The 25,460-nt window shown below is 48.0% G+C and overlaps 12 non-coding genes and 2 pseudogenes across 12 annotated transcripts; all 14 read left to right on the top strand.

The window, feature by feature from the left end:
* The first annotated feature begins 273 nt into the window (after positions 1–273).
* Positions 274–464, top strand: LOC141242160 (U2 spliceosomal RNA). The gene has a single exon (XR_012306806.1). It is a non-coding gene; the product is annotated as a U2 spliceosomal RNA (small nuclear RNA).
* Positions 465–1,579: 1,115 nt separating this feature from the next.
* Positions 1,580–1,770, top strand: LOC141242169 (U2 spliceosomal RNA). Its single transcript, XR_012306815.1, has one exon. It is a non-coding gene; the product is annotated as a U2 spliceosomal RNA (small nuclear RNA).
* Positions 1,771–2,885: 1,115 nt separating this feature from the next.
* On the top strand, positions 2,886–3,076 carry LOC141242069 (U2 spliceosomal RNA). The gene has a single exon (XR_012306718.1). It is a non-coding gene; the product is annotated as a U2 spliceosomal RNA (small nuclear RNA).
* Positions 3,077–9,165: 6,089 nt separating this feature from the next.
* On the top strand, positions 9,166–9,356 carry LOC141242070 (U2 spliceosomal RNA). Its single transcript, XR_012306719.1, has one exon. It is a non-coding gene; the product is annotated as a U2 spliceosomal RNA (small nuclear RNA).
* A 1,112-nt stretch (positions 9,357–10,468) lies between these two features.
* Positions 10,469–10,659, top strand: LOC141242071 (U2 spliceosomal RNA). The gene has a single exon (XR_012306720.1). It is a non-coding gene; the product is annotated as a U2 spliceosomal RNA (small nuclear RNA).
* A 1,115-nt stretch (positions 10,660–11,774) lies between these two features.
* On the top strand, positions 11,775–11,965 carry LOC141242073 (U2 spliceosomal RNA). Its single transcript, XR_012306721.1, has one exon. It is a non-coding gene; the product is annotated as a U2 spliceosomal RNA (small nuclear RNA).
* A 1,116-nt stretch (positions 11,966–13,081) lies between these two features.
* LOC141242074 (U2 spliceosomal RNA) lies at positions 13,082–13,272 on the top strand. Its single transcript, XR_012306722.1, has one exon. It is a non-coding gene; the product is annotated as a U2 spliceosomal RNA (small nuclear RNA).
* A 1,115-nt stretch (positions 13,273–14,387) lies between these two features.
* On the top strand, positions 14,388–14,578 carry LOC141242075 (U2 spliceosomal RNA). Its single transcript, XR_012306723.1, has one exon. It is a non-coding gene; the product is annotated as a U2 spliceosomal RNA (small nuclear RNA).
* Positions 14,579–15,693: 1,115 nt separating this feature from the next.
* Positions 15,694–15,884, top strand: LOC141242076 (U2 spliceosomal RNA). The gene has a single exon (XR_012306724.1). It is a non-coding gene; the product is annotated as a U2 spliceosomal RNA (small nuclear RNA).
* A 1,115-nt stretch (positions 15,885–16,999) lies between these two features.
* On the top strand, positions 17,000–17,190 carry LOC141242078 (U2 spliceosomal RNA). The gene has a single exon (XR_012306726.1). It is a non-coding gene; the product is annotated as a U2 spliceosomal RNA (small nuclear RNA).
* A 1,115-nt stretch (positions 17,191–18,305) lies between these two features.
* Positions 18,306–18,397, top strand: LOC141242269 (U2 spliceosomal RNA; annotated as a pseudogene).
* A 794-nt stretch (positions 18,398–19,191) lies between these two features.
* Positions 19,192–19,371, top strand: LOC141242235 (U2 spliceosomal RNA; annotated as a pseudogene).
* A 1,115-nt stretch (positions 19,372–20,486) lies between these two features.
* LOC141242079 (U2 spliceosomal RNA) lies at positions 20,487–20,677 on the top strand. The gene has a single exon (XR_012306727.1). It is a non-coding gene; the product is annotated as a U2 spliceosomal RNA (small nuclear RNA).
* Positions 20,678–21,792: 1,115 nt separating this feature from the next.
* Positions 21,793–21,983, top strand: LOC141242080 (U2 spliceosomal RNA). The gene has a single exon (XR_012306728.1). It is a non-coding gene; the product is annotated as a U2 spliceosomal RNA (small nuclear RNA).
* The last annotated feature ends 3,477 nt before the right edge of the window (positions 21,984–25,460 follow it).

The raw sequence follows: 25,460 nt of genomic DNA on the forward strand, positions 1-25,460 counted from the left end.
CCACCCCACCCCCCGCCTTAATTGGTTCTCCTCCCTTCCAACGGTGTTGAGGCGGGTGGGAACAGCAGGGGGTGAAGGTGCTGTGTTTAAAGAGGTGGAGTTATGCAGATCTAAAACGCGTGGATTGCAGCAGCAGCAAGCCGAAAAGTGCAGGCATGTAAGGGATCTAGAGGTTGACAACATGTCTTCTTAACGGGAGTCCAGGAGCTCATCTCCACAAATGGACTTTTCAGGATCCTTGGGTGGCTCCGTAGTTTGAAACCAATTCTGGTTATCGCTTCTCGGCCTTTTGGCTAAGATCAAGTGTAGTATCTGTTCTTATCAGTTTAATATCTGATACGTCCCCTATCTGGGGACCATATATTAAATGGATTTTTAGAACAGGGAGATGGAAAAAGAGCTTGCTCTGTCCACTCCACGCATTGACCTGGTATTGCAGTATCTTCAGGACCGGTGCACCCCTTATTTAATGCAGTTTCTAAAATCAGAAAGAATTGAATTCAATGTTTTTTGTTCATTTTGCTTGTTTGTCGGATTTGGGGATGGACTCTTTGGCTTTGCTTTTCTTCTCCTCATTGGATTTTTCATGTTCAAAGTTGCAGAAGCCAGATTACAAGCTCATTTTGGTTCAACTTCAGCAACTGTGCATTGCATTGCCATGTAATGTGATGCAATGCTATCTTTCTAGCTCTCCCTTTTTACTTCCTTTTGGATAAACAGACATATTAGGCAAGCATTTTGGAGCTTTCACCTAAATAACTACAGGTGGTGAGATAAGCTGCACAATATAATTGACCTTTCAGTATATTGTTGCACACACACCATCTATTTAGCAAATGCCCTTGTTATCAACAGCAGCCTTTTAAACTCACCTGAGCTAACAGGTATGTGCGCTGGTTACTCTGCTGCGCTTAAAATTTCTTTTTTGGTTTGCTACAATGCCTTTTCTGAAACGTTGTCTCCTTCTGCTGGAACACTGACTTCTTTCATTTAATGCCTGCAGACTATAAAAGAGAACCCAACCCAAAAAGTTTGGTTGATTAGTCTGTGGCATTCTGTTAAACTGTTGCTTATGGCGGTCTCTGTGAGCTTCTCAGCGACATTCAGCCAGCCAGGTATCCTGCCTGCAGTAGATGGAATGTGGCAATGGAACGCTGGCTGCGCGTGTCATATTAGGCTCTGAGCCTTTATATACCTGTGCACAGCAGCAGCCACCTTCAGTCTGCTGCTGGACAGCCAGCAGCAGCAGCAGCAGGAGAGGTATGTAATCAGGAGCCCTCCTGCTAAGGGTAGACAGCTGCTCGTTCCACCCCACCCCCCGCCTTAATTGGTTCTCCTCCCTTCCAACGGTGTTGAGGCGGGTGGGAACAGCAGGGGGTGAAGGTGCTGTGTTTAAAGAGGTGGAGTTATGCAGATCTAAAACGCGTGGATTGCAGCAGCAGCAAGCCGAAAAGTGCAGGCATGTAAGGGATCTAGAGGTTGACAACATGTCTTCTTAACGGGAGTCCAGGAGCTCATCTCCACAAATGGACTTTTCAGGATCCTTGGGTGGCTCCGTAGTTTGAAACCAATTCTGGTTATCGCTTCTCGGCCTTTTGGCTAAGATCAAGTGTAGTATCTGTTCTTATCAGTTTAATATCTGATACGTCCCCTATCTGGGGACCATATATTAAATGGATTTTTAGAACAGGGAGATGGAAAAAGAGCTTGCTCTGTCCACTCCACGCATTGACCTGGTATTGCAGTATCTTCAGGACTGGTGCACCCCTTATTTAATGCAGTTTCTAAAATCAGAAAGAATTGAATTCAATGTTTTTTGTTCATTTTGCTTGTTTGTCGGATTTGGGGATGGACTCTTTGGCTTTGCTTTTCTTCTCCTCATTGGATTTTTCATGTTCAAAGTTGCAGAAGCCAGATTACAAGCTCATTTTGGTTCAACTTCAGCAACTGTGCATTGCATTGCCATGTAATGTGATGCAATGCTATCTTTCTAGCTCTCCCTTTTTACTTCCTTTTGGATAAACAGACATATTAGGCAAGCATTTTGGAGCTTTCACCTAAATAACTACAGGTGGTGAGATAAGCTGCACAATATAATTGACCTTTCAGTATATTGTTGCACACACACCATCTATTTAGCAAATGCCCTTGTTATCAACAGCAGCCTTTTAAACTCACCTGAGCTAACAGGTATGTGCGCTGGTTACTCTGCTGCGCTTAAAATTTCTTTTTTGGTTTGCTACAATGCCTTTTCTGAAACGTTGTCTCCTTCTGCTGGAACACTGACTTCTTTCATTTAATGCCTGCAGACTATAAAAGAGAACCCAACCCAAAAAGTTTGGTTGATTAGTCTGTGGCATTCTGTTAAACTGTTGCTTATGGCGGTCTCTGTGAGCTTCTCAGCGACATTCAGCCAGCCAGGTATCCTGCCTGCAGTAGATGGAATGGGGCAATGGAACGCTGGCTGCGCGTGTCATAATAGGCTCTGAGCCTTTATATACCTGTGCACAGCAGCAGCCACCTTCAGTCTGCTGCTGGACAGCCAGCAGCAGCAGCAGCAGGAGAGGTATGTAATCAGGAGCCCTCCTGCTAAGGGTAGACAGCTGCTCGTTCCACCCCACCCCCCGCCTTAATTGGTTCTCCTCCCTTCCAACGGTGTTGAGGCGGGTGGGAACAGCAGGGGGTGAAGGTGCTGTGTTTTAAGAGGTGGAGTTATGCAGATCTAAAACGCGTGGATTGCAGCAGCAGCAAGCCGAAAAGTGCAGGCATGTAAGGGATCTAGAGGTTGACAACATGTCTTCTTAACGGGAGTCCAGGAGCTCATCTCCACAAATGGACTTTTCAGGATCCTTGGGTGGCTCCGTAGTTTGAAACCAATTCTGGTTATCGCTTCTCGGCCTTTTGGCTAAGATCAAGTGTAGTATCTGTTCTTATCAGTTTAATATCTGATACGTCCCCTATCTGGGGACCATATATTAAATGGATTTTTAGAACAGGGAGATGGAAAAAGAGCTTGCTCTGTCCACTCCACGCATTGACCTGGTATTGCAGTATCTCCAGGACCGGTGCACCCCTTCTTTAATGCAGTTTCTAAAATCAGAAAGAATTGAATTCAATGTTTTTTGTTCATTTTGCTTGTTTGTCGGATTTGGGGATGGACTCTTTGGCTTTGCTTTTCTTCTCCTCATTGGATTTTTCATGTTCAAAGTTGCAGAAGCCAGATTACAAGCTCATTTTGGTTCAACTTCAGCAACTGTGCATTGCATTGCCATGTAATGTGATGCAATGCTATCTTTCTAGCTCTCCCTTTTTACTTCCTTTTGGATAAACAGACATATTAGGCAAGCATTTTGGAGCTTTCACCTAAATAACTACAGGTGGTGAGATAAGCTGCACAATATAATTGACCTTTCAGTATATTGTTGCACACACACCATCTATTTAGCAAATGCCCTTGTTATCAACAGCAGCCTTTTAAACTCACCTGAGCTAACAGGTATGTGCGCTGGTTACTCTGCTGCGCTTAAAATGTCTTTTTTGGTTTGCTACAATGCCTTTTCTGAAACGTTGTCTCCTTCTGCTGGAACACTGACTTCTTTCATTTAATGCCTGCAGACTATAAAAGAGAACCCAACCCAAAAAGTTTGGTTGATTAGTCTGTGGCATTCTGTTAAACTGTTGCTTATGGCGGTCTCTGTGAGCTTCTCAGCGACATTCAGCCAGCCAGGTATCCTGCCTGCAGTAGATGGAATGTGGCAATGGAACGCTGGCTGCGCGTGTCATAATAGGCTCTGAGCCTTTATATACCTGTGCACAGCAGCAGCCACCTTCAGTCTGCTGCTGGACAGCCAGCAGCAGCAGCAGCAGGAGAGGTATGTAATCAGGAGCCCTCCTGCTAAGGGTAGACAGCTGCTCGTTCCACCCCACCCCCCGCCTTAATTGGTTCTCCTCCCTTCCAACGGTGTTGAGGCGGGTGGGAACAGCAGGGGGTGAAGGTGCTGTGTTTAAAGAGGTGGAGTTATGCAGATCTAAAACGCGTGGATTGCAGCAGCAGCAAGCCGAAAAGTGCAGGCATGTAAGTGTAGCACCCTGAGGATTCGGCTGCTACAGGGGTATTGCACCTCAACCCAGAGGTGTGATATTCCACTCCCGGGTAAGGATGGAGTGTGGAACTGAGCTCAGATAGACTGCATGCACTACATACATCCCATTCCAGAGGAGCAGGCCGACGGTACTCCCACTTGGAAATGTGCAGGTACAACCGAGCCTGTTCCTGGCTGGAGTGGGAGGGGGGTGGTACATCCCATGTAGTGTAGGGGCAGATAGGGGGAGCAGTCTGGGTAGTGTTAGGAGCTCATTGGGTGCTGGTCACCTGAGCTCACACATAGAGGGATATATAAGGAGGGCACCAACTTAGAATCAGGGTCAGACGCAGAGAGTCAGTCAGCTGCAGAGGACAAGTCTGATGCAGAGAGCAGGAAACAGCAGCCCTGGAGAGAGAGGAGAAAGAAAGAGAAAGACCCAGAGGGGGAAGACTGAAGGGACCCAAGAACCCAAATTAGAGCACCGGGTGAGGAGTCAGCATCAGGGTACCGGAACCCAAGCTGGTGGGGGCAAAAACAATCCCTAGCCAGAGACCGGAGACCGTGGGCAGTGTCTGTCACGGTCACCCACCACATTCACCCCGAAGGCACACCACATGCAGGGTCAGGGAACCCAGGGCCAAGGGTGTCCCAAAAGAAGGCCCGAGGGAGCTGGACCTAGGTGAATCCCTGGTGGGGACGGCTGAAGAAAGGACAGAGGGAGAGCTCAGGGCCACGCTCCGGACTTGTTTGGGGGTTGGCTGTATCCAGGACCTGGTGGACGCAGCACGGCTCGGGTGGTCACTAGCGGCTGGAGTGACCGAAACATCAGCAGTAAGTAAACTCCCTTAACTGCACAACCCGAGTCTGTCTTCATTGCCGGCTGCACCGCACCACCACAACCCCCATCCTCTGCGCCTGTCCCCTCTGAGGCTATACCCCTCCCATTGGGGGTTATCCCACCAAGCTGCGCATCCACCATCAGCCTCAGCGGACCCTGCTGCAGCGGCGGCCACAGTGACCGCATCACAACGGGTGGCGTAGTCGACACAAAAGAACTTTAGTAACATCTGTAAAGCTGCCACATAACACTGAGCTTGACGCCCTGGGCACGGGGCCGGGTCACAGCCGCTCGGAGACTACAACCCCCCATCTGATCCGGTGCCGGGTATTCCCCTCAAAAAGGAATATGTCCCAGGGGGCGCGTCAACTTTGGCGTAGTCGGCAGGATTACGTGCCCGCAACACCCGGGTACTGCGTGCCTGAAGAAAAGTGCAAGTTTACCTCAGAAAGAAGTCTCCCGCCGGTTCCGGAGGGTCCACGCCATCGGACTCCATCACCAGTCGTTTCCCGCCGATTGTCCGCCATTTCCAGCTTGTTCCCGCCATCTGCAGATTTTCTTGCCACTGGGCGACGCTTCCCGCCAAAACCGCAGATTTCCCGCCTTGGAAGAGCAGCGGACGCCATTATGGGCGTGCCAAAGGAGGGCAGGAGGCCACCTCCCATCGTGGGCCAGGACAGAAAATGGCGCCAAAAGTGGAAACCGCCCCCACCAACAGAGACTGTGATGCTGGAGGTGTCTGTCAGCGTGAAAGAACTCCCCCTGGAGCTGACAGTCACCGAGTTGCCCCGGGACCGCCCTCGAAGTGGGAGGAGACGAAAGAGAAGAACAAAGATGGGTGTCGCTTGGAGCAGTCTGGAGCGAGCGCACCCGGAGGCAAGAGGTCTAACAAGGAGTAGCGGAGGAGCTCACCCGGAGATGGAGAGAAAGCAGAACAGCACCGGCCCGCTGGCCAGGAGTCTGCTAGAGACCGAGGAAGGAGGGCAGAGCAGCACCGGCCCGCTGGCCAGGAGCCTGCCGGAAGCCGAGCAGAGCAGCACCGACCCGATGGTCAGGAGCCTGCTAGAGTCCACAACCCCGCTAGGTCTAGCGGAGATCCTAGCGCAGCTCCCCCGAGACCGGGAGTGTGCACAAACTGCCCTGGAGGGCCTCGCAAGGAGGATGGCCCGGGTACAGCGCGAGATACTGGCGGAGTGGAGCCGGGAGATGGCCCAGCAACCAGAGACCAGTCAACGGAGCACGCTACCCTGGAAGAGGAAGCAGACCGCCTCTGAGGATGGCGCAGGAGGACCCAAGGCCGGAGACGGCGCCGAGGAGGGAGCCGAACGCATGGAGGCAGGTAAAGGGGACGCCTATACCCCAAGCCGTGACACCGCTTACCTGCCCCAGCTCCCCGTCGCAGAGCCCGAAAGTCCCCCTGCTGTGCCCGTAGCCGCCAGGTCACCGCCATGGACTAGGCCCCGACCGGAAGCCGCCGCCGCGACCCCTGTGACGTCACGCGCCTCGACCCGGAGCGTGACAAAACAGGAATTACCACCAGCCTGGTCGCAAGGCCTAGTACCCCCGGGCGCCGCATCACCAACAGCGCCCCCTAACTCCGCGGAGCCTCCGGCCTGGCCGCAAGGCCAGGTAGCCCAGGGCGCCGCCGTCCTAACGGTGCCCTACACCTTCCAGGTGCCCCAGGCCTGGCCGCAAGGCCTGGGCAACCCGGGCGCCATCACCACCGCGCCCGCGCCCGCAATACCAAGGGTGCCACACCTGGGGGAGGACCTCTTCAGCCAGCTCACATGGCCGGACGGGCAGCCCTTCATCTGGCCCGAAGGATACCATGAGCTGGAGCGGCAACAAAGACTAGGGCCCTTGTGTGAGCCCCTGATCCCGGCTCCGAAGCCCGTGACTCGGGTCTCGCCTCCTTTAGAAGAAGCCCAATTCGTGTGGGACCCCACGGGAGAAGATTTGATGGGGTTCACCGGAGAAACTCGGGCAGTCGCCGCTGAGCGTACTGAGTGTTGTCGTCAGCAGCTAGCAGAGTTTAAGAGAGAACGGGAGGAGAGGCGGGCCAGAGAACAACAGGCCCAAATCCGGAGCGCGGAGCAGAAGAGCCGGACTAGGAGGAACCCCCGTGCAGCGCATTGTCCCCGCACCATCGGGACAGTGATAAAGTTCAACCCGCAGCATGGGTGGGGCTTTATTCGGGACCGTAACAACCGCGGTGACGTTTTTGTGACCCGCAGAGACGTCGAGTCCCACCTGCCGGAATGTCACAAAGGCCGTGACCTCTACGTCGGAGACGAAGTCACTTTCACCCGGCACAAGTGTGCCAAAGGACCTTACGCCCTCCACGTACACCGCTTGACGGAGAGGAGGAGCCAGAGGACCCGGACGGGTCTGAAGCAACACCATATCAAGAAAGAGCAGGAGGAAGACGCCGTTGAGTGCGGCCGAGAAGTGATGTAAATAGTTACCCAATCGGGGTATAAAGGAACTGAAACTGGAACTGTTGCTGCTGCTAAAATAGTCCCCGTTGGGACCAGTGAACTGTTTTACCCGTTAACCCCTTCATCCTACAGGCTGAGGACTGTGAGCAGCCATTCCCTTTCCTCTAACTGGCCGAGGACTGAGAGCGGCCAACTTCCAACTTCCCCTGTATATAGTTGCGCTTCCTAAAGCGCCCCCTACCGGTTTTATAGAAAACCAGTTTTTTCTAAGAGACTGTCGCACTTTTCCCGGACACACGTTGCACAGTGTCTGGAGGAGGAACCAGAGACAAGAGAAGTCTACGAGAAAGTTTTATCTGATAAGATATGTTATATATATAATGTTTTATATGTTTTATATGTTTATATGAAAAATTTGTATGTTTTGGTGTTTTATGTCTTACAGCCCGAGGACGTGCTGTGATTTACCAGGGGGGAATGTAGCACCCTGAGGATTCGGCTGCTACAGGGGTATTGCACCTCAACCCAGAGGTGTGATATTCCACTCCCGGGTAAGGATGGAGTGTGGAACTGAGCTCAGATAGACTGCATGCACTACATACATCCCATTCCAGAGGAGCAGGCCGACGGTACTCCCACTTGGAAATGTGCAGGTACAACCGAGCCTGTTCCTGGCTGGAGTGGGAGGGGGGTGGTACATCCCATGTAGTGTAGGGGCAGATAGGGGGAGCAGTCTGGGTAGTGTTAGGAGCTCATTGGGTGCTGGTCACCTGAGCTCACACATAGAGGGATATATAAGGAGGGCACCAACTTAGAATCAGGGTCAGACGCAGAGAGTCAGTCAGCTGCAGAGGACAAGTCTGATGCAGAGAGCAGGAAACAGCAGCCCTGGAGAGAGAGGAGAAAGAAAGAGAAAGACCCAGAGGGGGAAGACTGAAGGGACCCAAGAACCCAAATTAGAGCACCGGGTGAGGAGTCAGCATCAGGGTACCGGAACCCAAGCTGGTGGGGGCAAAAACAATCCCTAGCCAGAGACCGGAGACCGTGGGCAGTGTCTGTCACGGTCACCCACCACATTCACCCCGAAGGCACACCACATGCAGGGTCAGGGAACCCAGGGCCAAGGGTGTCCCAAAAGAAGGCCCGAGGGAGCTGGACCTAGGTGAATCCCTGGTGGGGACGGCTGAAGAAAGGACAGAGGGAGAGCTCAGGGCCACGCTCCGGACTTGTTTGGGGGTTGGCTGTATCCAGGACCTGGTGGACGCAGCACGGCTCGGGTGGTCACTAGCGGCTGGAGTGACCGAAACATCAGCAGTAAGTAAACTCCCTTAACTGCACAACCCGAGTCTGTCTTCATTGCCGGCTGCACCGCACCACCACAACCCCCATCCTCTGCGCCTGTCCCCTCTGAGGCTATACCCCTCCCGTTGGGGGTTATCCCACCAAGCTGCGCATCCACCATCAGCCTCAGCGGACCCTGCTGCAGCGGCGGCCACAGTGACCGCATCACAACGGGTGGCGTAGTCGACACAAAAGAACTTTAGTAACATCTGTAAAGCTGCCACATAACACTGAGCTTGACGCAGTGGGCACGGGGCCGGGTCACAGCCGCTCGGAGACTACAACCCCCCATCTGATCCGGTGCCGGGTATTCCCCTCAAAAAGGAATATGTCCCAGGGGGCGCGTCATAAGGGATCTAGAGGTTGACAACATGTCTTCTTAACGGGAGTCCAGGAGCTCATCTCCACAAATGGACTTTTCAGGATCCTTGGGTGGCTCCGTAGTTTGAAACCAATTCTGGTTATCGCTTCTCGGCCTTTTGGCTAAGATCAAGTGTAGTATCTGTTCTTATCAGTTTAATATCTGATACGTCCCCTATCTGGGGACCATATATTAAATGGATTTTTAGAACAGGGAGATGGAAAAAGAGCTTGCTCTGTCCACTCCACGCATTGACCTGGTATTGCAGTATCTCCAGGACCGGTGCACCCCTTCTTTAATGCAGTTTCTAAAATCAGAAAGAATTGAATTCAATGTTTTTTGTTCATTTTGCTTGTTTGTCGGATTTGGGGATGGACTCTTTGGCTTTGCTTTTCTTCTCCTCATTGGATTTTTCATGTTCAAAGTTGCAGAAGCCAGATTACAAGCTCATTTTGGTTCAACTTCAGCAACTGTGCATTGCATTGCCATGTAATGTGATGCAATGCTATCTTTCTAGCTCTCCCTTTTTACTTCCTTTTGGATAAACAGACATATTAGGCAAGCATTTTGGAGCTTTCACCTAAATAACTACAGGTGGTGAGATAAGCTGCACAATATAATTGACCTTTCAGTATATTGTTGCACACACACCATCTATTTAGCAAATGCCCTTGTTATCAACAGCAGCCTTTTAAACTCACCTGAGCTAACAGGTATGTGCGCTGGTTACTCTGCTGCGCTTAAAATTTCTTTTTTGGTTTGCTACAATGCCTTTTCTGAAACGTTGTCTCCTTCTGCTGGAACACTGACTTCTTTCATTTAATGCCTGCAGACTATAAAAGAGAACCCAACCCAAAAAGTTTGGTTGATTAGTCTGTGGCATTCTGTTAAACTGTTGCTTATGGCGGTCTCTGTGAGCTTCTCAGCGACATTCAGCCAGCCAGGTATCCTGCCTGCAGTAGATGGAATGTGGCAATGGAACGCTGGCTGCGCGTGTCATAATAGGCTCTGAGCCTTTATATACCTGTGCACAGCAGCAGCCACCTTCAGTCTGCTGCTGGACAGCCAGCAGCAGCAGCAGGAGAGGTATGTAATCAGGAGCCCTCCTGCTAAGGGTAGACAGCTGCTCGTTCCACCCCACCCCCCGCCTTAATTGGTTCTCCTCCCTTCCAACGGTGTTGAGGCGGGTGGGAACAGCAGGGGGTGAAGGTGCTGTGTTTAAAGAGGTGGAGTTATGCAGATCTAAAACGCGTGGATTGCAGCAGCAGCAAGCCGAAAAGTGCAGGCATGTAAGGGATCTAGAGGTTGACAACATGTCTTCTTAACGGGAGTCCAGGAGCTCATCTCCACAAATGGACTTTTCAGGATCCTTGGGTGGCTCCGTAGTTTGAAACCAATTCTGGTTATCGCTTCTCGGCCTTTTGGCTAAGATCAAGTGTAGTATCTGTTCTTATCAGTTTAATATCTGATACGTCCCCTATCTGGGGACCATATATTAAATGGATTTTTAGAACAGGGAGATGGAAAAAGAGCTTGCTCTGTCCACTCCACGCATTGACCTGGTATTGCAGTATCTCCAGGACCGGTGCACCCCTTCTTTAATGCAGTTTCTAAAATCAGAAAGAATTGAATTCAATGTTTTTTGTTCATTTTGCTTGTTTGTCGGATTTGGGGATGGACTCTTTGGCTTTGCTTTTCTTCTCCTCATTGGATTTTTCATGTTCAAAGTTGCAGAAGCCAGATTACAAGCTCATTTTGGTTCAACTTCAGCAACTGTGCATTGCATTGCCATGTAATGTGATGCAATGCTATCTTTCTAGCTCTCCCTTTTTACTTCCTTTTGGATAAACAGACATATTAGGCAAGCATTTTCTAGCTTTCACCTAAATAACTACAGGTGGTGAGATAAGCTGCACAATATAATTGACCTTTCAGTATATTGTTGCACACACACCATCTATTTAGCAAATGCCCTTGTTATCAACAGCAGCCTTTTAAACTCACCTGAGCTAACAGGTATGTGCGCTGGTTACTCTGCTGCGCTTAAAATTTCTTTTTTGGTTTGCTACAATGCCTTTTCTGAAACGTTGTCTCCTTCTGCTGGAACACTGACTTCTTTCATTTAATGCCTGCAGACTATAAAAGAGAACCCAACCCAAAAAGTTTGGTTGATTAGTCTGTGGCATTCTGTTAAACTGTTGCTTATGGCGGTCTCTGTGAGCTTCTCAGCGACATTCAGCCAGCCAGGTATCCTGCCTGCAGTAGATGGAATGTGGCAATGGAACGCTGGCTGCGCGTGTCATAATAGGCTCTGAGCCTTTATATACCTGTGCACAGCAGCAGCCACCTTCAGTCTGCTGCTGGACAGCCAGCAGCAGCAGCAGCAGGAGAGGTATGTAATCAGGAGCCCTCCTGCTAAGGGTAGACAGCTGCTCGTTCCACCCCACCCCCCGCCTTAATTGGTTCTCCTCCCTTCCAACGGTGTTGAGGCGGGTGGGAACAGCAGGGGGTGAAGGTGCTGTGTTTAAAGAGGTGGAGTTATGCAGATCTAAAACGCGTGGATTGCAGCAGCAGCAAGCCGAAAAGTGCAGGCATGTAAGGGATCTAGAGGTTGACAACATGTCTTCTTAACGGGAGTCCAGGAGCTCATCTCCACAAATGGACTTTTCAGGATCCTTGGGTGGCTCCGTAGTTTGAAACCAATTCTGGTTATCGCTTCTCGGCCTTTTGGCTAAGATCAAGTGTAGTATCTGTTCTTATCAGTTTAATATCTGATACGTCCCCTATCTGGGGACCATATATTAAATGGATTTTTAGAACAGGGAGATGGAAAAAGAGCTTGCTCTGTCCACTCCACGCATTGACCTGGTATTGCAGTATCTCCAGGACCGGTGCACCCCTTCTTTAATGCAGTTTCTAAAATCAGAAAGAATTGAATTCAATGTTTTTTGTTCATTTTGCTTGTTTGTCGGATTTGGGGATGGACTCTTTGGCTTTGCTTTTCTTCTCCTCATTGGATTTTTCATGTTCAAAGTTGCAGAAGCCAGATTACAAGCTCATTTTGGTTCAACTTCAGCAACTGTGCATTGCATTGCCATGTAATGTGATGCAATGCTATCTTTCTAGCTCTCCCTTTTTACTTCCTTTTGGATAAACAGACATATTAGGCAAGCATTTTGGAGCTTTCACCTAAATAACTACAGGTGGTGAGATAAGCTGCACAATATAATTGACCTTTCAGTATATTGTTGCACACACACCATCTATTTAGCAAATGCCCTTGCTATCAACAGCAGCCTTTTAAACTCACCTGAGCTAACAGGTATGTGCGCTGGTTACTCTGCTGCGCTTAAAATTTCTTTTTTGGTTTGCTACAATGCCTTTTCTGAAACGTTGTCTCCTTCTGCTGGAACACTGACTTCTTTCATTTAATGCCTGCAGACTATAAAAGAGAACCCAACCCAAAAAGTTTGGTTGATTAGTCTGTGGCATTCTGTTAAACTGTTGCTTATGGCGGTCTCTGTGAGCTTCTCAGCGACATTCAGCCAGCCAGGTATCCTGCCTGCGAGTAGATGGAATGTGGCAATGGAACGCTGGCTGCGCGTGTCATAATAGGCTCTGAGCCTTTATATACCTGTGCACAGCAGCAGCCACCTTCAGTCTGCTGCTGGACAGCCAGCAGCAGCAGCAGCAGGAGAGGTATGTAATCAGGAGCCCTCCTGCTAAGGGTAGACAGCTGCTCGTTCCACCCCACCCCCCGCCTTAATTGGTTCTCCTCCCTTCCAACGGTGTTGAGGCGGGTGGAAACAGCAGGGGGTGAAGGTGCTGTGTTTAAAGAGGTGGAGTTATGCAGATCTAAAACGCGTGGATTGCAGCAGCAGCAAGCCGAAAAGTGCAGGCATGTAAGGGATCTAGAGGTTGACAACATGTCTTCTTAACGGGAGTCCAGGAGCTCATCTCCACAAATGGACTTTTCAGGATCCTTGGGTGGCTCCATAGTTTGAAACCAATTCTGGTTATCGCTTCTCGGCCTTTTGGCTAAGATCAAGTGTAGTATCTGTTCTTATCAGTTTAATATCTGATACGTCCCCTATCTGGGGACCATATATTAAATGGATTTTTAGAACAGGGAGATGGAAAAAGAGCTTGCTCTGTCCACTCCACGCATTGACCTGGTATTGCAGTATCTCCAGGACCGGTGCACCCCTTCTTTAATGCAGTTTCTAAAATCAGAAAGAATTGAATTCAATGTTTTTTGTTCATTTTGCTTGTTTGTCGGATTTGGGGATGGACTCTTTGGCTTTGCTTTTCTTCTCCTCATTGGATTTTTCATGTTCAAAGTTGCAGAAGCCAGATTACAAGCTCATTTTGGTTCAACTTCAGCAACTGTGCATTGCATTGCCATGTAACGTGATGCAATGCTATCTTTCTAGCTCTCCCTTTTTACTTCCTTTTGGATAAACAGACATATTAGGCAAGCATTTTGGAGCTTTCACCTAAATAACTACAGGTGGTGAGATAAGCTGCACAATATAATTGACCTTTCAGTATATTGTTGCACACACACCATCTATTTAGCAAATGCCCTTGTTATCAACAGCAGCCTTTTAAACTCACCTGAGCTAACAGGTATGTGCGCTGGTTACTCTGCTGCGCTTAAAATTTCTTTTTTGGTTTGCTACAATGCCTTTTCTGAAACGTTGTCTCCTTCTGCTGGAACACTGACTTCTTTCATTTAATGCCTGCAGACTATAAAAGAGAACCCAACCCAAAAAGTTTGGTTGATTAGTCTGTGGCATTCTGTTAAACTGTTGCTTATGGCGGTCTCTGTGAGCTTCTCAGCGACATTCAGCCAGCCAGGTATCCTGCCTGCAGTAGATGGAATGTGGCAATGGAACGCTGGCTGCGCGTGTCATAATAGGCTCTGAGCCTTTATATACCTGTGCACAGCAGCAGCCACCTTCAGTCTGCTGCTGGACAGCCAGCAGCAGCAGCAGCAGGAGAGGTATGTAATCAGGAGCCCTCCTGCTAAGGGTAGACAGCTGCTCGTTCCACCCCACCCCCCGCCTTAATTGGTTCTCCTCCCTTCCAACGGTGTTGAGGCGGGTGGGAACAGCAGGGGGTGAAGGTGCTGTGTTTAAAGAGGTGGAGTTATGCAGATCTAAAACGCGTGGATTGCAGCAGCAGCAAGCCGAAAAGTGCAGGCATGTAAGGGATCTAGAGGTTGACAACATGTCTTCTTAACGGGAGTCCAGGAGCTCATCTCCACAAATGGACTTTTCAGGATCCTTGGGTGGCTCCGTAGTTTGAAACCAATTCTGGTTATCGCTTCTCGGCCTTTTGGCTAAGATCAAGTGTAGTATCTGTTCTTATCAGTTTAATATCTGATACGTCCCCTATCTGGGGACCATATATTAAATGGATTTTTAGAACAGGGAGATGGAAAAAGAGCTTGCTCTGTCCACTCCACGCATTGACCTGGTATTGCAGTATCTCCAGGACCGGTGCACCCCTTCTTTAATGCAGTTTCTAAAATCAGAAAGAATTGAATTCAAAGTTTTTTGTTCATTTTGCTTGTTTGTCGGATTTGGGGATGGACTCTTTGGCTTTGCTTTTCTTCTCCTCATTGGATTTTTCATGTTCAAAGTTGCAGAAGCCAGATTACAAGCTCATTTTGGTTCAACTTCAGCAACTGTGCATTGCATTGCCATGTAATGTGATGCAATGCTATCTTTCTAGCTCTCCCTTTTTACTTCCTTTTGGATAAACAGACATATTAGGCAAGCATTTTGGAGCTTTCACCTAAATAACTACAGGTGGTGAGATAAGCTGCACAATATAATTGACCTTTCAGTATATTGTTGCACACACACCATCTATTTAGCAAATGCCCTTGTTATCAACAGCAGCCTTTTAAACTCACCTGAGCTAACAGGTATGTGCGCTGGTTACTCTGCTGCGCTTAAAATTTCTTTTTTGGTTTGCTACAATGCCTTTTCTGAAACGTTGTCTCCTTCTGCTGGAACACTGACTTCTTTCATTTAATGCCTGCAGACTATAAAAGAGAACCCAACCCAAAAAGTTTGGTTGATTAGTCTGTGGCATTCTGTTAAACTGTTGCTTATGGCGGTCTCTGTGAGCTTCTCAGCGACATTCAGCCAGCCAGGTATCCTGCCTGCAGTAGATGGAATGTGGCAATGGAACGCTGGCTGCGCGTGTCATAATAGGCTCTGAGCCTTTATATACCTGTGCACAGCAGCAGCCACCTTCAGTCTGCTGCTGGACAGCCAGCAGCAGCAGCAGCAGGAGAGGTATGTAATCAGGAGCCCTCCTGCTAAGGGTAGACAGCTGCTCGTTCCACCCCACCCCCCGCCTTAATTGGTTCTCCTCCCTTCCAACGGTGTTGAGGCGGGTGGGAACAGCAGGGGGTGAAGGTGCTGTGTTTAAAGAGGTGGAGTTATGCAGATCTAAAACGCGTGGATTGCAGCAGCAGCAAGCCGAAAAGTGCAGGCATGTAAGGGATCTAGAGGTTGACAACATGTCTTCTTAACGGGAGTCCAGGAGCTCATCTCCACAAATGGACTTTTCAGGATCCTTGGGTGGCTCCGTAGTTTGAAACCAATTCTGGTTATCGCTTCTCGGCCTTTTGGCTAAGATCAAGTGTAGTATCTGTTCTTATCAGTTTAATATCTGATACGTCCCCTATCTGGGGACCATATATTAAATGGATTTTTAGAACAGGGAGATGGAAAAAGAGCTTGCTCTGTCCACTCCACGCATTGACCTGGTATTGCAGTATCTCCAGGACCGGTGCACCCCTTCTTTAATGCAGTTTCTAAAATCAGAAAGAATTGAATTCAATGTTTTTTGTTCATTTTGCTTGTTTGTCGGATTTGGGGATGGACTCTTTGGCTTTGCTTTTCTTCTCCTCATTGGATTTTTCATGTTCAAAGTTGCAGAAGCCAGATTACAAGCTCATTTTGGTTCAACTTCAGCAACTGTGCATTGCATTGCCATGTAATGTGATGCAATGCTATCTTTCTAGCTCTCCCTTTTTACTTCCTTTTGGATAAACAGACATATTAGGCAAGCATTTTGGAGCTTTCACCTAAATAACTACAGGTGGTGAGATAAGCTGCACAATATAATTGACCTTTCAGTATATTGTTGCACACACACCATCTATTTAGCAAATGCCCTTGTTATCAACAGCAGCCTTTTAAACTCACCTGAGCTAACAGGTATGTGCGCTGGTTACTCTGCTGCGCTTAAAATTTCTTTTTTGGTTTGCTACAATGCCTTTTCTGAAACGTTGTCTCCTTCTGCTGGAACACTGACTTCTTTCATTTAATGCCTGCAGACTATAAAAGAGAACCCAACCCAAAAAGTTTGGTTGATTAGTCTGTGGCATTCTGTTAAACTGTTGCTTATGGCGGTCTCTGTGAGCTTCTCAGCGACATTCAGCCAGCCAGGTATCCTGCCTGCAGTAGATGGAATGTGGCAATGGAACGCTGGCTGCGCGTGTCATAATAGGCTCTGAGCCTTTATATACCTGTGCACAGCAGCAGCCACCTTCAGTCTGCTGCTGGACAGCCAGCAGCAGCAGCAGCAGGAGAGGTATGTAATCAGGAGCCCTACTGCTAAGGGTAGACAGCTGCTCGTTCCACCCCACCCCCCGCCTTAATTGGTTCTCCTCCCTTCCAACGGTGTTGAGGCGGGTGGGAACAGCAGGGGGTGAAGGTGCTGTGTTTAAAGAGGTGGAGTTATGCAGATCTAAAACGCGTGGATTGCAGCAGCAGCAAGCCGAAAAGTGCAGGCATGTAAGGGATCTAGAGGTTGACAACATGTCTTCTTAACGGGAGTCCAGGAGCTCATCTCCACAAATGGACTTTTCAGGATCCTTGGGTGGCTCCGTAGTTTGAAACCAATTCTGGTTATCGCTTCTCGGCCTTTTGGCTAAGATCAAGTGTAGTATCTGTTCTTATCAGTTTAATATCTGATACGTCCCCTATCTGGGGACCATATATTAAATGGATTTTTAGAACAGGGAGATGGAAAAAGAGCTTGCTCTGTCCACTCCACGCATTGACCTGGTATTGCAGTATCTCCAGGACCGGTGCACCCCTTCTTTAATGCAGTTTCTAAAATCAGAAAGAATTGAATTCAAAGTTTTTTGTTCATTTTGCTTGTTTGTCGGATTTGGGGATGGACTCTTTGGCTTTGCTTTTCTTCTCCTCATTGGATTTTTCATGTTCAAAGTTGCAGAAGCCAGATTACAAGCTCATTTTGGTTCAACTTCAGCAACTGTGCATTGCATTGCCATGTAATGTGATGCAATGCTATCTTTCTAGCTCTCCCTTTTTACTTCCTTTTGGATAAACAGACATATTAGGCAAGCATTTTGGAGCTTTCACCTAAATAACTACAGGTGGTGAGATAAGCTGCACAATATAATTGACCTTTCAGTATATTGTTGCACACACACCATCTATTTAGCAAATGCCCTTGTTATCAACAGCAGCCTTTTAAACTCACCTGAGCTAACAGGTATGTGCGCTGGTTACTCTGCTGCGCTTAAAATTTCTTTTTTGGTTTGCTACAATGCCTTTTCTGAAACGTTGTCTCCTTCTGCTGGAACACTGACTTCTTTCATTTAATGCCTGCAGACTATAAAAGAGAACCCAACCCAAAAAGTTTGGTTGATTAGTCTGTGGCATTCTGTTAAACTGTTGCTTATGGCGGTCTCTGTGAGCTTCTCAGCGACATTCAGCCAGCCAGGTATCCTGCCTGCAGTAGATGGAATGTGGCAATGGAACGCTGGCTGCGCGTGTCATAATAGGCTCTGAGCCTTTATATACCTGTGCACAGCAGCAGCCACCTTCAGTCTGCTGCTGGACAGCCAGCAGCAGCAGCAGCAGGAGAGGTATGTAATCAGGAGCCCTCCTGCTAAGGGTAGACAGCTGCTCGTTCCACCCCACCCCCCGCCTTAATTGGTTCTCCTCCCTTCCAACGGTGTTGAGGCGGGTGGGAACAGCAGGGGGTGAAGGTGCTGTGTTTAAAGAGGTGGAGTTATGCAGATCTAAAACGCGTGGATTGCAGCAGCAGCAAGCCGAAAAGTGCAGGCATGTAAGGGATCTAGAGGTTGACAACATGTCTTCTTAACGGGAGTCCAGGAGCTCATCTCCACAAATGGACTTTTCAGGATCCTTGGGTGGCTCCGTAGTTTGAAACCAATTCTGGTTATCGCTTCTCGGCCTTTTGGCTAAGATCAAGTGTAGTATCTTTCGAAAAGGCGGTTTTGGATGTTGGCCGCCCTAGTAGATTGATACATTATGCACACTGGGGTTTAGGCGCTTGTTAGTACGCCAGGTGGCTAATATAGTCATCTGGTGGAAAGCATGGCCCCCCAGGATCGACGCCATTGGGCCGGGGAAGATCGAAAGCCCGAAGTGTGAAGTGCCCCAGGAGTGGTGACCCTGGGGTGCCTTAACTCACTGGGATTGGGAACCCCACTTGAGTTTATGGCACATTTGCACAAGCACTTCAAATTTTCTTTCTTCGCACACACCCTTATTCCGGGCCTTCTGGCCTTAGGATGGGGAATTTTTCAATTCCCGGTCGAAGGTCCGGGCAGTATTATACTGTGAAACCTTCACTATTTATTTAATTTCTTTGTCACTGTGTGTCCACTTATTCACGTGTGTCACGTCCTACTAGGATTTTGTCGGGATGCGGTTCCCTTACGGGTTCCTCTCTTGGCAGGTCTAGGGGGGGAGTGTGTGGCCATCAGGTTCCGCTCCCCCCTGAACCCCCCTGGCTCTCCTCTTTCGGGAGGAGAGCGTTGTTGGCTCCCCTCTTCCGGGAGGGGAGCACAGTCTTTGGCTCCCAGTGCCTTGCTCGGGTGAGAACTCGGGCAGGTGCTGGGGGTAAGATTGGGTCGCCTCTGGCTTCGGCTGGAGGTGGCTTTTTGTCCCTGTTCCTCGCTGTGGCCTTTTGGCTCGGAGGGACGGGGAATGGTTTGGGGGACCCTTCTCCTTTTGGAGAGGGTTTCAAGAAGACCAGCATCCTAGTGCACTTTTTTTGTGGCACTTGTCACTTTTTTAAGCGCACTCGGGTTTTGTACACGAATTCGGGCTTTCAAAAAAAAAAAAAAAATCTGTTCTTATCAGTATAATATCTGATACGTCCCCTATCTGGGGACCATATATTAAATGGATTTTTAGAACAGGGAGATGGAAAAAGAGCTTGCTCTGTCCACTCCACGCATTGACCTGGTATTGCAGTATCTCCAGGACCGGTGCACCCCTTCTTTAATGCAGTTTCTAAAATCAGAAAGAATTGAATTCAATGTTTTTTGTTCATTTTGCTTGTTTGTCGGATTTGGGGATGGACTCTTTGGCTTTGCTTTTCTTCTCCTCGTTGGATTTTTCATGTTCAAAGTTGCACAAGCCAGATTACAAGCTCATTTTGGTTCAACTTCAGCAACTGTGCATTGCATTGCCATGTAATGTGATGCAATGCTATCTTTCTAGCTCTCCCTTTTTACTTCCTTTTGGATAAACAGACATATTAGGCAAGCATTTTGGAGCTTTCACCTAAATAACTACAGGTGGTGAGATAAGCTGCACAATATAATTGACCTTTCAGTATATTGTTGCACACACACCATCTATTTAGCAAATGCCCTTGTTATCAACAGCAGCCTTTTAAACTCACCTGAGCTAACAGGTATGTGCGCTGGTTACTCTGCTGCGCTTAAAATTTCTTTTTTGGTTTGCTACAATGCCTTTTCTGAAACGTTGTCTCCTTCTGCTGGAACACTGACTTCTTTCATTTAATGCCTGCAGACTATAAAAGAGAACCCAACCCAAAAAGTTTGGTTGATTAGTCTGTGGCATTCTGTTAAACTGTTGCTTATGGCGGTCTCTGTGAGCTTCTCAGCGACATTCAGCCAGCCAGGTATCCTGCCTGCAGTAGATGGAATGTGGCAATGGAACGCTGGCTGCGCGTGTCATAATAGGCTCTGAGCCTTTATATACCTGTGCACAGCAGCAGCCACCTTCAGTCTGCTGCTGGACAGCCAGCAGCAGCAGCAGCAGGAGAGGTATGTAATCAGGAGCCCTCCTGCTAAGGGTAGACAGCTGCTCGTTCCACCCCACCCCCCGCCTTAATTGGTTCTCCTCCCTTCCAACGGTGTTGAGGCGGGTGGGAACAGCAGGGGGTGAAGGTGCTGTGTTTAAAGAGGTGGAGTTATGCAGATCTAAAACGCGTGGATTGCAGCAGCAGCAAGCCGAAAAGTGCAGGCATGTAAGGGATCTAGAGGTTGACAACATGTCTTCTTAACGGGAGTCCAGGAGCTCATCTCCACAAATGGACTTTTCAGGATCCTTGGGTGGCTCCGTAGTTTGAAACCAATTCTGGTTATCGCTTCTCGGCCTTTTGGCTAAGATCAAGTGTAGTATCTGTTCTTATCAGTTTAATATCTGATACGTCCCCTATCTGGGGACCATATATTAAATGGATTTTTAGAACAGGGAGATGGAAAAAGAGCTTGCTCTGTCCACTCCACGCATTGACCTGGTATTGCAGTATCTCCAGGACCGGTGCACCCCTTCTTTAATGCAGTTTCTAAAATCAGAAAGAATTGAATTCAAAGTTTTTTGTTCATTTTGCTTGTTTGTCGGATTTGGGGATGGACTCTTTGGCTTTGCTTTTCTTCTCCTCATTGGATTTTTCATGTTCAAAGTTGCAGAAGCCAGATTACAAGCTCATTTTGGTTCAACTTCAGCAACTGTGCATTGCATTGCCATGTAATGTGATGCAATGCTATCTTTCTAGCTCTCCCTTTTTACTTCCTTTTGGATAAACAGACATATTAGGCAAGCATTTTGGAGCTTTCACCTAAATAACTACAGGTGGTGAGATAAGCTGCACAATATAATTGACCTTTCAGTATATTGTTGCACACACACCATCTATTTAGCAAATGCCCTTGTTATCAACAGCAGCCTTTTAAACTCACCTGAGCTAACAGGTATGTGCGCTGGTTACTCTGCTGCGCTTAAAATTTCTTTTTTGGTTTGCTACAATGCCTTTTCTGAAACGTTGTCTCCTTCTGCTGGAACACTGACTTCTTTCATTTAATGCCTGCAGACTATAAAAGAGAACCCAACCCAAAAAGTTTGGTTGATTAGTCTGTGGCATTCTGTTAAACTGTTGCTTATGGCGGTCTCTGTGAGCTTCTCAGCGACATTCAGCCAGCCAGGTATCCTGCCTGCAGTAGATGGAATGTGGCAATGGAACGCTGGCTGCGCGTGTCATAATAGGCTCTGAGCCTTTATATACCTGTGCACAGCAGCAGCCACCTTCAGTCTGCTGCTGGACAGCCAGCAGCAGCAGCAGCAGGAGAGGTATGTAATCAGGAGCCCTACTGCTAAGGGTAGACAGCTGCTCGTTCCACCCCACCCCCCGCCTTAATTGGTTCTCCTCCCTTCCAACGGTGTTGAGGCGGGTGGGAACAGCAGGGGGTGAAGGTGCTGTGTTTAAAGAGGTGGAGTTATGCAGATCTAAAACGCGTGGATTGCAGCAGCAGCAAGCCGAAAAGTGCAGGCATGTAAGGGATCTAGAGGTTGACAACATGTCTTCTTAACGGGAGTCCAGGAGCTCATCTCCACAAATGGACTTTTCAGGATCCTTGGGTGGCTCCGTAGTTTGAAACCAATTCTGGTTATCGCTTCTCGGCCTTTTGGCTAAGATCAAGTGTAGTATCTGTTCTTATCAGTTTAATATCTGATACGTCCCCTATCTGGGGACCATATATTAAATGGATTTTTAGAACAGGGAGATGGAAAAAGAGCTTGCTCTGTCCACTCCACGCATTGACCTGGTATTGCAGTATCTCCAGGACCGGTGCACCCCTTCTTTAATGCAGTTTCTAAAATCAGAAAGAATTGAATTCAAAGTTTTTTGTTCATTTTGCTTGTTTGTCGGATTTGGGGATGGACTCTTTGGCTTTGCTTTTCTTCTCCTCATTGGATTTTTCATGTTCAAAGTTGCAGAAGCCAGATTACAAGCTCATTTTGGTTCAACTTCAGCAGCTGTGCTTTGCATTGCCATGTAATGTGATGCAATGCTATCTTTCTAGCTCTCCCTTTTTACTTCCTTTTGGATAAACAGACATATTAGGCAAGCATTTTGGAGCTTTCACCTAAATAACTACAGGTGGTGAGATAAGCTGCACAATATAATTGACCTTTCAGTATATTGTTGCACACACACCATCTATTTAGCAAATGCCCTTGTTATCAACAGCAGCCTTTTAAACTCACCTGAGCTAACAGGTATGTGCGCTGGTTACTCTGCTGCGCTTAAAATTTCTTTTTTGGTTTGCTACAATGCCTTTTCTGAAACGTTGTCTCCTTCTGCTGGAACACTGACTTCTTTCATTTAATGCCTGCAGACTATAAAAGAGAACCCAACCCAAAAAGTTTGGTTGATTAGTCTGTGGCATTCTGTTAAACTGTTGCTTATGGCGGTCTCTGTGAGCTTCTCAGCGACATTCAGCCAGCCAGGTATCCTGCCTGCAGTAGATGGAATGTGGCAATGGAACGCTGGCTGCGCGTGTCATAATAGGCTCTGAGCCTTTATATACCTGTGCACAGCAGCAGCCACCTTCAGTCTGCTGCTGGACAGCCAGCAGCAGCAGCAGCAGGAGAGGTATGTAATCAGGAGCCCTCCTGCTAAGGGTAAACAGCTGCTCGTTCCACCCCACCCCCCGCCTTAATTGGTTCTCCTCCCTTCCAACGGTGTTGAGGCGGGTGGGAACAGCAGGGGGTGAAGGTGCTGTGTTTAAAGAGGTGGAGTTATGCAGATCTAAAACGCGTGGATTGCAGCAGCAGCAAGCCGAAAAGTGCAGGCATGTAAGGGATCTAGAGGTTGACAACATGTCTTCTTAACGGGAGTCCAGGAGCTCATCTCCACAAATGGACTTTTCAGGATCCTTGGGTGGCTCCGTAGTTTGAAGCCAATTCTGGTTATCGCTTCTCGGCCTTTTGGCAAGATCAGTGGTGGTTTTCTGCTGCTGGTGTTGTTTGGAGGGCAGTTGTGACTGGGGTTCCCCCTTGTGGGGCCCTAGTGTGCGATTGAGCGGCGATTGTGTTTATCTGCTGTAAAAATGGTGGAGAAAACACGTGGATTAGAGGACTCGGTCCGTCTGAAGGTGGCTGCAGGTCATGAAGGAGAAATCGGTTTGGACCAAGTTTGCGTTGATGTCTTGAAGAACATTAATGGCTTGAAGGTAACGGATGTATTGGCACTGCAGGATTTTCAGAAACAAGGAATTTATGATATCACTTTTGTTTCTTTGAGTATTTGCCAGAGAGTCTACATGGAGTTGGTACGAATGAAGGAAGAAAAGGAATTGAAATGCCTAGAGTTTATTGCACTGGAACCTCTGTTCCAGCAGACATATAAGTATGTGGTTGTGCACATGTATAACCCTAAAGTTCCGGATGAGACTGTTTCCAATTTTTTAGCTCGGTATTGTAGTGAGGTTAAATTTTTGGGAAGAATGAAGAACAAATACAATTATCTAAATGGCAAGAGGAGATATGTTGTAAAACTGAGACCGGATGATAGAGCTATTGGGGGTGCCAAGAGCATTCCTGCACAGTTTTCTATCGGAGGAGAAAGGGGATTTTGTTTTTATAATGGACAGATGGAATATTGTAGGAAGTGTCATGAGTTTGGACATGTTCAGAAAGATTGTCCAGTGCAAGGTGATGTTTGTAGAGGTTGTGGGAAATCTGGGCATGTTGCAAGTGGTTGCCCAATGAATAAGGTGTGTGATTTGTGTGGACATGCAGATCACCTTGCAAGGAAATGTAGATTGTGGGCTCAGATTCCTAGGTCACAGGTGGACGCTGAAGAGAGGCAGAAGAAGACTCGGCAGGAAAGTGGGGAGGAGGGCGAAGGCTCAGACTCAGAGGGGGAAAGCCAAAAACAAGATGGTGGTAGGGGAAGAGACCATGCGGTGCCCAAGATGGAGGAAAAGGGGCGGAGCCAGAAGAAAGTTGGTTTGAGGGAGGGGCTGGAAGTAATAAACAAAGTAGCTGATGTGCATGGCCCGGGTGATGGGATGGATTTGTCTAATATGGCGGAGTCAGTGAATCCTGTTTTGGGAAGAGATGGGGGTGAGGAAATGGAGGTTTTGGAGGAGGAGGATTCTGATTCGGATGGAACTATAACCCCTCAGCAGCGTGATAGGGTTAACAGTGATTGGAGTGAAAATGAGGAGGAAGATGATGGCAAGGAGGAGAGTTATGCCTCCGTGATTAAAAGAAGTAAGGTGGAGGGGTGTTGGTCTGGGGGGCAGGAAGATCCAGTCTCCCTAAGACCAGGTTATTCTAACAGGGACTCGAGTTCTGAGTCGCCTGATATACGTAGAAAAGTGGGTGGCAGGAGTGGGTTTTCTCCTGGTTCATGATGGATCGGGTATGGTGGAGATTTTTTCCTGTTGTTATGATGGCGTTGTGTGTTGCTTCTCTGAATGTACGAGGGATTGGTTCTGCTTGTAGGAGAGCAGGGATACTGGAGTACATTGAGAGTGTGAATGCAGATATTGTCTGTCTGCAGGAATGTGTAATTAAATCTGCCCCGCATGAGAGTGAGTGGAATAAGGGGCAATCTTTTTGGTCCCCATGCTCAGAAAACAGGAATGAAGGGGTGGGCATTTTACTGTGTAATTCCAGTCTAAAGGTTTTAGAGTTTAAAGTAATCATACCTGGGAGATGTTTGTTTTTATTAGTGGATTTTTTAGGTCAGCGGGTACGGGTTTTTAATGTTTATGCCCCTGCTGATAAACAAGCAAGAGTTGGGTTTTTGGAGTCTCTAAAGTTGTTTTTACCAGGCAGAGACTTCACTATAGTGGCTGGAGATTTTAATTGTGTCAGATCCGCAAAAGATCGTAAGAGCTCTACGGAAGGTAGGACTGATGTTACGTCTAATATTTTAAATCAGATTGTGCAGGATTTACGCTACACGGATGCTGGTCTGATGGTTGGGCCAAGTGATAAGTTCACATACATATCAGACAGTGGACGTAGTGTTTCCCGAATTGACTATTTTTTTATGTCTGAAGGGATTAAGGTGGCCAAGTGCAACCACGTGATGACGACTTTTTCTGACCACAAGATGATAGTGGTAGATCTGTGTATAGCTGAGTCCCTGGCTTTTGGAAAGGGACTCTGGAAGCTGAACGTAAGCCTGCTGGAAGAGGAGAGTGTTAAGGTTGGTTTTAATAAAGTGTTTTTGTCTTGTGTGTCTGAACAGCACCTTTTTAAAGATTTGCTAGAGTGGTGGGACTGGGCTAAGGAGAAATTTGCATGTTATTTTAAAGG

The sequence above is a fragment of the Phyllobates terribilis genome, unplaced genomic scaffold (assembly GCF_046119375.1).
Source record: "Phyllobates terribilis strain yellow unplaced genomic scaffold, ASM4611937v1 Scaffold_1031__1_contigs__length_461108, whole genome shotgun sequence".
Lineage (NCBI taxonomy): Eukaryota > Metazoa > Chordata > Amphibia > Anura > Dendrobatidae > Phyllobates > Phyllobates terribilis.